Source organism: Papio anubis, chromosome 7 (genome assembly GCF_008728515.1).
Source record: "Papio anubis isolate 15944 chromosome 7, Panubis1.0, whole genome shotgun sequence".
NCBI lineage: Eukaryota > Metazoa > Chordata > Mammalia > Primates > Cercopithecidae > Papio > Papio anubis.
The window spans coordinates 122,390,593-122,400,801 of NC_044982.1; the positions used below are offsets into that span (position 1 = coordinate 122,390,593).

Genomic DNA, 10,209 nt, shown 5'->3' on the forward strand with positions numbered 1-10,209 from the left:
TACTATCTGCATAGGAGGATGTAAGTTCTTGGTGGGAAGACGGACAAAGCTGTGTCCCTCACAATAAGCAACATGAAGTCCTAGAGGAGGAATATACCATACAGGCCAGCATGTTAGACATGCTTGTACTTTTTTTCAAAACACATACACACTATATCTCTATCCGTATCTGTATATGTATCTCTATCTAGATCCTCATTTGTCTCTGCATCTGCAGCTGTATTTGTATCCAAGGCCACATCCATATATATCCAGAATCTATATCCACGTCAACAGAGCCACCACTTACCCAGTATCCAAAGCATCACTTTAAGAATAGAAGCTGGCCATTACTGCAGGAAAAGGTCCCGCAGAGCTGAGCAGTCAAGATGTGGGACTTCACCGAAGACCAGACCGCAGAGTTCAAGGAGGCGTTCCAGCTGTTTGACCGAGCAGGTGATGGCAAGATCCTGTACACCAGTGTGGGGACGTAATGAGGGCCCTGGGCCAGAATCCAACAACGCCAAGGTGCTCAAGGTCCTGGGGAACCACAAGAGTGATGAGATGAATGTGAAGGTGCTGGACTTTGAGCACTTTCTGCCCATGCTGCAGACAGTGGCCAAGAACAAGGACCAGGGCACCTATGAGGATTGTGTCAAAGGACTTCGGGTGTTTGACGAGGAAGGAAATGGCACTGTCATGGGTGCTGAAATCCGGCATGTTCTTGTCACACTGGGTGAGAAGATGACAGAGGAAGAAGTAGAGATGCTGGTGGCAGGGCACGAGGACAGCAATGGTTGTATCAACTATGAAGAGCTTGTCCGCGTGGTGCTGAATGGCTGAGGACCCTCCCAGTCTCCCAACTCCGTGCCTTTCCCTGTGTGAATTTTGTATCTAACCTGAAGTCTCCCTAGGCTCTCTTGTCTCAACACCTTTCCCATCTTGTCTCTCTTCGATGATGTTTGCCATCAGCATTTACCAAATAAACTTGCTCTCTGGGCCTTCAGAAAAAAAAAGAAGAATAGAAGCTTTAGTGCCAAAAAGGTAAAATAGAGTTGTCCTTCAGTATCCATGGGGGATTGGTTCCAGGACCCCCATGCATACCAAAAGCCACAGATGCTCAGGTCCTTATATAAAATGGTACATTATTTGCATATAACCTACACACATCCTCTCATATACTTTAAATTATCTCTAGATTACTTATAATACCTGATACAATGTAAAGTTATTTTATACAGTTGTTATACTGTGTTATTCATGGAACAATTACAAGAAAATAGATTTTTACATATGTAGTACGGACATAATCATCCTTTTTTTTTTCCAAATATTTTCAACCCATGGATAGGGAGAACTGACGGTAAAGTGAAGGCTGAAACCAGCCCCTAGTGGCAAAGCATGGAAACAGAAAACTTCACAGCAGAGACCATTCTTTCACTCCCCATCGACATCCTACTGAAAGTTTCCTTAATAGAAATATTCCCCCGTATAATACTTGATTTACCTGAACAACAACAACAGAATACTTTCAGTAAGGTTATGACAAAAAATTAATTTTCCTAAATATGTTTTCTTATACAATTGGGGTGTTTCATGTACATCTGTGGGTTTTGTAGGTCAGCTAATAGGGGAGCTGCTTGGCCAATAAATGCAAAGATGAACAAGACAGGGTGCTGCCCTTCACGATTCTTCAACACACCCCACTCCCTCAAAGGAGTTTGTACCTAGGCAGGCACTCAGGGACCCTGCAAATTGTTCTCGGTCTGTGCGTTAGGGCAGGGGTCCCCAAGCTCCAGGCTGTGAACTGATACTGGTCCGTAGCCTGTTAGGAACTGGGCTCCACAGCAGGAGGTGAGCAGCGGGCCAGCAAACATTACCACCTGAGCACTCCCTCCTGTCAGATCAGCTGCCACATTTGCCTCTTTTTTAGGTGGGGAGATGAAGTCGGTCACCCAGGCTGGAGTGCAGTGGTGCAATCTTGGCTCACTGCAACCTCTGCCTCCTGGGTTCAAGCGATTCTCTTGCCTTAAGCCTCCCTAGTAGCTGGGATTACAGGCACGTGCCACCACGTCTGGCTAATTTTTGTATTTTTAGTACAGACGAGGTTTCGCCACATTATCCAGGCTGGTCTCAAACTCCTGATCTCAGGTGAAACGCCAGCCCCAGCCTCTGAAAGTGCTGGGATTACAGGCATGAGCTACCATGCCTGGCCAACACATTAGCTTCTCAAGGGAGCGTGAACCCTCTTGTGAACTGCGTGTGTGAGGGATTTAGATTTCGTGCTTTTTATGGGAATCTGACTGATACCTGATGATCTGAGGTGGAACAGTTTCATCTCAAAACCATACCCCGTCTCCCCACCCTGGTATTTAGAAAAATTGCCTTCCACAAAACCAGTCCCTGGTGCCAAAAAGGATGTGGAGCACTGCTTTAGGGGACCATCAGGAGAGTGATCTGGAAGACAGCATGCCCAGGGCACTGGTTCTTCAAGTGTGTTCCTAGACGAGCAGCATCGGCACCACCTGGACCTTGTCAGAAATGCAGCTTCTCAGGTCCCACTCAGACCTACAGAATCAGAAACTCCAGGCATAGGGCCTAGCCCCTGGGTTGGAGCAAGCCCTTCAGATGATTCCAATGCAAACCAAAGTTTGAGGACCACTGGCCTAGAGCCCCGGGCACTGGGCTGAGAGTCAGAAACCCTCATTCTCATACTGGACTTGGCGCTCCAGGCTCTGTGATGTTGGGCAAATCCGGCCCTCTCCCCTGGCCACAGTCCTTAGGTGTAAACTGGTAGGTTTGGTCCTGACTGAGACTGAGGGTGGCCCATGGTCCCTAAGATCTTTCTCAGCTCAGAGAACCCATGGTCTCTCCACCTGACTGTTGGGAGTAGGGCCTTGGCCTTGAAGCAAGGAATGTGCCCTCCTTCTTTAGAGGGAGATTCTTTCATTCTGCAGCATTCTGTTGGCAGGATTGTAGAAATTCGGATCCTGTCAGACTCCCTTGAGTGTCCTGGTCTAGGCGGAGGCCCCAGCAGGTGCCGTGCCATCCTGCCTTTCCCTGGGCTCTCTGTAGTCTGAGAAGGATGGGGCAGTCTCGGCACAGACCTGGATCTGTTTGTTTGTGTCTGGTGAGTGCCCCGGGAGGTTGTTTATGTTGTCCACTTTTTGCTAGGGTCCAAGCCCCCAAAATCTGTCAGTCCCAGGTCCCAAGTGGAAACAGAGACCATGGGGCACCAAATCTGCCCTGGCCCCCCATACAGGGGAAACCTTCGGCCCATCTTGTCCAGGCAGGGACTTACGGCTCCTCCATGTGGGATGTCTGAGAACAGTGAGGCTGTGTCCTGAGGATGGAGGACCTCGGAGCTGACCCTGAACAGCAGGAGCCATGAGCTCGCTCCCTTGAGCCCAAGACCATTAGGCTCCTGTAGGGGGTGGGTCCAGGCTTAAGGTCTTAGACCCCAAAAAACAGGCCTTAGATGGCAAACGGACACTCCTTAAGGGCACATGCATAGTTCTGAGCCCCAAGGAAACCAGGCGGTAGACCTCAGAATCACCAATGTCTGCCTTCTTCTGAGCCCCATTCCATAGGATTCTGTGTGAACCAGGCTGGGCAGGGGAGGCAGCCTGGTGTGCAGTAAAGATCCTGAGCTCAGAACTCATGACCCTGGGGTCAAGGCTCATGACTTTGCAGCTAACACTCTGTGTGACTTAGAACAAATCCATCTCCTCTCTGGGCTTCAGTTTCCTCAACTGGTCAATGGATTCATAATATATTCCTGACTATGAAGCTGAAGGAAATCAGACAGGTGAAAATGCCTTGTTAAAACTGAGGTAGGGCCAGGCTCATGCCTATAATCCTAGCGCTTCGGGAGGCCGAGGTGGGCAAATCACTTGAGGTCAGGAGTTTGAGACCAGCCTGGCCAACACGGCGAAATCCCATCTCTACTAAAAATACAACAGTTAGCCAGGTGTGGTGGCACATGCCTATGATCCCAGCTACTTGGGAGGCTAAGGCAGGAGAATTGCTTGAATCCAGGAGGCAGAGATTTCAGAGAGCTGAGATCATGCCACTGTACTTCAGCCTGGGTGACAGAGGGAGACTCTGTCTCGAAACAATACAAAACAAAATTCAGGATGTCCTGAGTTTTCCACGGGAGCTGAAATTAAAGAGCCTGGCCTTGGGCTTCCACACCCGCTTCACTTTCCATGGCTATCAAATGGGCTGACCTCCTAAGGGTGCCAGGGGAAAGAGTGATGGGAAGAGGGCCAGGCACATTGTAAGCGCTTGATTGATATGGGCTGTAATAGTTATCCATTGCTACATAACATTTGCCCCAAAAGTTAGCAACTTAAAACAACAGGTATTTATGATGTCACAGTTTCCTGGGTCAAGAATCTGGGCATAGTTTCCTAGCTGGGTCCTCTGCCTCATGGTCTCTCTCAGGCTGCAATCAAGCTGTAATGAAGTCAACAGTCATCTGATGGCTCATCTGGGGATGGATCCTCTTCTAAGTCTACTCATGTGATTGTTGGCAAGATTCTGTTTTTGTGGGTTGTAGGTCTGTAAGCCTCAGTTCCTATCTGGCCTGGCTGGCCTTGCTGGCTGTTGGCTGGAGACTGTTCTCATATGCTTGCCATGTGGCCTTCTCCACTGGGCAGCTCATGACAGCTGGCTTCACTCAGAGACAGCAACAGAGTGCCCAAGACAAAAGCCATGGTCTTTTTGTAACCTAATATCAGAGGTGATGTGCCATCACTTTTGCCGTATTCTGTTTGTCAGGAGCCACTCACTAGGCCCAGTCCACACTGAAGGAGAGGGCATTCCACAAAGGCATTAACAACAGGAGGTAGGAATCACTGGGGGCCACCTTAGAAGGCTCCTAGCACACTCACCAAGCCTTGCTCTGAGCCAAGCTCAAGCTCTAAGATAGAGTGAGCTCTTAATGGAGGGAGATCGTGGGGAGAGGCTAGAGAAATGTGTTGCCTGGTGGCCTTCCCAAGGCAGGGCCCCCGGGGCCTGCCCACCCTGATCTTTATCGCCATGGCAGGGCCTGTTTGATGGCAGGGGGATTTGCAGCCAGCAGGAGCTGCATTCCAGGGCTGGGTACTTAACATTCCAGAGGAGCTCTCACTAATTAGTACCCTGCCCATCCCAGGCCTGGACTACCCAGCTCCCCTGTGTTCCCATGGCTCGGCCAGAGGACTCCCTTGTGGCTGTGGGTCACATTGAGAGGCCCAGAGATGGACTGGTCTTAAGAAGGGTCACACAGCAATGAGTCCAGTAGCAAAGGAAGGGCTGGGGCTCATGTCCTTTTACCTATAGCTTGTGGGCAAGGGGCAGCTGTGGTCAGAACCTTAGGGCCGGGCCCCCTGGGGGTGAGATGGACTAAAGCAGACCTCAGGCAAATGACTGCTTCTCTGACCTTCTATTTCCTCACCTGTAAAAGTGGGGGGGGGGGGGGCGGTTCTAAGATCGCATAGCAGGTGACAAAGACTCTCCTTGAGCAAACTTAAACCAGCTCCTCTGAGCCCTCTTTTTGAGTAGGCTTCATCCTGGGATCCTGTCTTCAGCCTGCCTAGCCCAGTTTTAGCAAGAATCCTGTTGCATTGATTTAGCAAGAATCCCCCTACCCTTGATGTCTCCTCTTAGTAACTTCCATCCACTGACAGCGTGCTCCCACCCTTCATTCTGCTGGTTGGCTGTAAACCCTCAGCTGTCTGTGCTGTATTTGGAGTTGAATATAGGCTCCCCACTGTTGTGATAGTCTTGACATCTACCACAGTAGTCCTAAACAAAGTCTTCCTCAAGGGAAAAGCCAGTGAGGGTCCTGGGGGGCTCACACGTGGAATACTAGCATTTTAGGAGGCCAATGTGGGAAGACCACTTGAGGCCAGGAGTTCAAGAACAGCTGAGGCAACATAGCAACACCCTCATTTCTCTAAGAAAAAAATTTTTTTTAATTAGCCAGGCGTGATGGTGTGTGCCTGTAGTCCTAGCTACTTAGGAGGCTGAGATAGGAGGATCACTTAAGCCCAGAATTTCAAGGCTGGAGTAAGCTGCAATCTTACCACTGCACTCCAGCCCAGGCAACAGAACAAGACCCTGTCTCTTTCTTTAAAAAAAAAAAAAAAAGAGAGAGAGAGAGAGAGAGACAGAGAAAGAAAGAAAGGCCAGTGGAGCCAGAAGTCTCTGGATGCCCTTCTTGTCTTCTCTGGCTGTCATAGCTGGGCCTACTACTCAGCCTCTGTGGCCTTTGGAGCAAACGCTTAGTGGCCCTTGATTCATCTGGCTACACAACTGGTTCTTTGGAGACTTTTTTTTTTTTTTTTTGGGGGGCGGGGGATGGTGTTTCTCTCTTGTTGCCTAGGCTGGAGTGCAGAGGCGCAATCTTGGCTCACTGCAACCTCCACCTCCTGGGTTCAAGCGAATCTCCTGTCTCAGCCTCCCAAGTAGCTGGGATTACAGGCACCTGCCACCACGCCCAGCTACTTTTGTATTTTTAGTAGAGACAGAGTTTCTCCATGTTGGTCAGGCTGGTCTCGAACTTCCAATCTCAGGTGATCCACCTGCCTCAACCTCCCACAGTGCTGGGATTACAGACGTGAGCCACCGCACCCGGCTGGAGACATTTTTATTTAAACCTTCACTACTGTGCCCGAGGGCAAGCCAGGTGCTTCTCATTCTGAGCTTGAGTGAGCCTCACGAGCAATAGGAAATGGCAACTCTCAGAGGAGCGTTGCACCAGGCCACACCTCACCCTGACCCAGGTCTACGGGTCTTGCTGGGCCAGGCTCTGTGAGGAACAGAACCTGGTTCCTGTCTTTAAGGAGGATCTAAGGTCACTGGGAGGCCAGCAGAGTCATTTGGTGTAGGGGTCATCACCACAAAGAACCCTAACATAGACTCGTATAGCAACCTTAAATGAAGTTATTCAGAACTTCACAGAGCTGCATTTAGGACTGGACAAAGGAGAAGACACAGATGAAACCCACACCCGTCACAGGACTGCACTGCCTGTCAGGGCTGCAGCATGAATTCAGACATTTTTAAACCCTGTGATCGCCATGTGAATAGCACAGTTATTTTCAGTTCTATTTTGGAGGATTAAGACCATTAATTTGTTCAAGATAAACATTTAAAATCTATACAAAGATCAGGAAACAATATCACTCTAAAAGGATATTATTGGAACAGTTGGCCAAATTTGAATATGAACCATCAGGAGTTGGCAAGCTACGGCCCTCAGGACAAATCTGGCCTGACCTGCTGCCTGTTTTCGTAAATAAAGTTTTATTGGAACACATCCATGCTCGTTCAATTTCACCTTATCTATGGCTGCTTTTGCACAGTGGGGCGGAGTTGAGTAGTTGCAATGGAGACCATATAGCCTGCAAAACTGAAAATATCCGGCTCTTTATAGAAAATGTTTGCTGACTCCTGGATGAGATAATAGCAGTGTATCATTGTGAAATATCCTGATTTTGATAACTGTACTGTTGTTATGTAAAACAAACAACCAAAAAAAAAATCCTAGTTCTTAGGAAATGCCCACTGAAACATTTAGGGATAAAGGGTCATGCCATCTTCAACTTAACTGGACTCTTATGCAGAAAAAAATGTGGCAGAGGCCTGTGATGGGGGCCGGGGTACTCCAGGGAAGAGGCAGGAATTGTGTCAGGACTTGAAAACTAAATCAGAGCTGGTAGAAATAAAAAGGCAGGGCACTTCCAGTAAAGGCACAAGCCCGGCAGTGTGTGACATGAAGTGTGGCAGGGCCCAGAGGCTGGGACACTGCCTGGGTGGGAGATGCCCAAGGTGCTGAGAATTCTGGGGGGATGCTGCACCCCTCCGCAGCCAGTGGCTGTGTCGGGGTCCTCCAGAAAGAGCCACACAGGCAATCCAGGCTTCTTCTCCACTCAGGCCTGATACCTGCTTGCTTCTCCTCATGTTCCTCAGCACCCAACTCTTGAGGTAATTTGCTAAGTTCACATACACATGGTACATACTCAAAACCCCTCCTTTCTTCCCCATTCCCCCAGATCCCCAGTTCCCCTCTCCCAAGATAACCTTTGCTAGTGCAAATATGTATTGTTTTTTCTTTACACAAATAATAGCTTGCTGCTTTTTACAGGCATATACCTTACTTCTTTCACATATTATTAGATCTTGGATTACTCCATACCAATCCATGCCATTCTTGACAGCTGCATAGTATTCTATTGGATGAGTGTCCCAACATGTGCTTAACTAGTCCCCAGAATGGCAGCAGATTCATACTGGCAGCTAAAACATTGGCAGTAAACACAGGTAGAGTGTCTACTGTGGCTCAGGCACTCGGGAGATCCCCAAGATACAGAAGGGACTGCAACCTGGTCTGTGGGAATTGGAGCTCCCAGGTTCATGGAGGCAACAGAGTGACTAGTAGATGGCAGAGTGGGATAACAGAACAAGGGTCATGCCAGGGAAGGTTCCCTGGTTTGGGAGAAAGGTAAGGAAAAGGGAAGGATGGCATTCTAACCCAAGGGAGCCATGTGAGCAAACTGCAGTGGTGGAAAGCCAATGGCAAGTTCAGGTACTATGTGAGGATGCAGGTCAGGGAGGGATGGGGAGGAGAATGTGTGGAGCTGAGTCTAGGGAGGCTTTGAATTCCAAGGAGATGGGTGTGGCCTGATTCCTCCTCTTCACCCAGAGGTCTTCCCTTCCAAGATGAGGAAAGGGGCTCAGCAAAAGGAGTTGCAAGGAAAAGGGGCCCTCTAGGAAGGAGGCGGGGCAGAGGAGGCTCCAGGCAGATGGAGGAGTAAGTCGTGGTTACTGAGACCCATCCATTGCTGGGCGTTCTATCTAATTTATTTTTTGCTACTTTTAGTTTTTCTCTGAACCATTGGAGAGTTGGTTGCAGACATCATGGCTGCAGGGGGGTAGAGAGTCACAAACACCAGTGCCAGCTCCCTGCAGCCTCTATCTCTCCGCAGCCACACAGCCCCAGGCACTTTGGCCTGGTGGTTCCCTCTCATTTGGGACTCTGTCCTGTTATCCAAGGCCACAACTCGATTAACTCCCCTCAGGCTTCCAGCACCTCCTGGGTGTCATGAGAGCAAAAACCAGGCTAAGCTGTTGCCTGGCAAGGTGGGTAAGGCTCTGCCAAGGCAGGGAAGAGACGTTGAACAGGTCAGGTTCCTCTGTCTTCCTCATTCATTCCCTCCACAGTCAGGCCCAGTGATTAAAATCCAGGGGAAAGTGCAGAGCTGGAGACAGGGGACGGTGCAGGGTGTGTGGGTCTGAAGTCTATGCAATTGGAAGGCTATTTGTACAGAAAAGGATACCAAATTATGAATGCAGAATTGGTTACAGGGTCTTGGAAAGGGGTGGGTGCAAATGAGAGACCCTGAGGCTTAAATGTCTTTAGCTTCAGGGTAAATTTACCTCTGGCAGGAGGGATCCCCATAGAGAGGAGGGATTTTCCCCACAGACCACTGGGTGCAAGCTCCTCCCATGATGCCACTGTGCCCTTGGGCCCCACTCACCTTCACTCTACCTGGGCGTTGAGTTGGGACAATACGAAATAATAATAGTGGTGCTGGACCCCGGAGCCTTGCCTGCCTCCAGACTTTCATGAGAATATGGTTAATATATCTCCCCCCTGTTTGCTGTTGGGTATTAGTAAATATTTCTGACCATGTTTGGGATTCCTTTCTACTGCTGTATCAGGAAGGGTTGCCAGTCTGCACATCAATCTTCTTACCATCTATTGAGAGAATGGCATGGTTTCCCTCCACCATCTGTCAATTTAATGAGTTGTGTTGGCAGAGTTCCTGATATTGACCATCCTCATGTTCCTAAAATAAACTCCTATTGGGTTGTGAGGTAATATTCTTTTTTTTTTGAGACGGAGTCTCGCTGTGTCTCCCAGGCTGGAGTGCAGTGGCGTGATCTCGGCTCACTGCAAGCTCCACCTCGAGGGTTCAGCCATTCTCCCGCCTCAGCCTCCCAAGTAGCTGAGACTACAGAGGCGCCCACCACCACGCCCAGCTAGTTTTTGTATTTTAGTAGGGGCGGGGTTTCACCATGTTAGCCAGGATAGTCTCGATCTCCTGACCTCGTGATCCACCCGCCTCGGCCTCCCAAAGTGCTGGGATTACAGGCTTGAGCCACCGCGCCCGGCCAGTAATATTCTTTTAATTTAGTGCAGCAGTAGATCTCTTTTGTTAATATTTTTCTTAGTATTCT

General features: G+C 49.2%; 1 pseudogene; it reads left to right on the forward strand.

Moving 5' to 3' along the window:
- The first annotated feature begins 303 nt into the window (after positions 1-303).
- On the forward strand, positions 304-981 carry LOC101011788 (annotated as a pseudogene).
- The last annotated feature ends 9,228 nt before the right edge of the window (positions 982-10,209 follow it).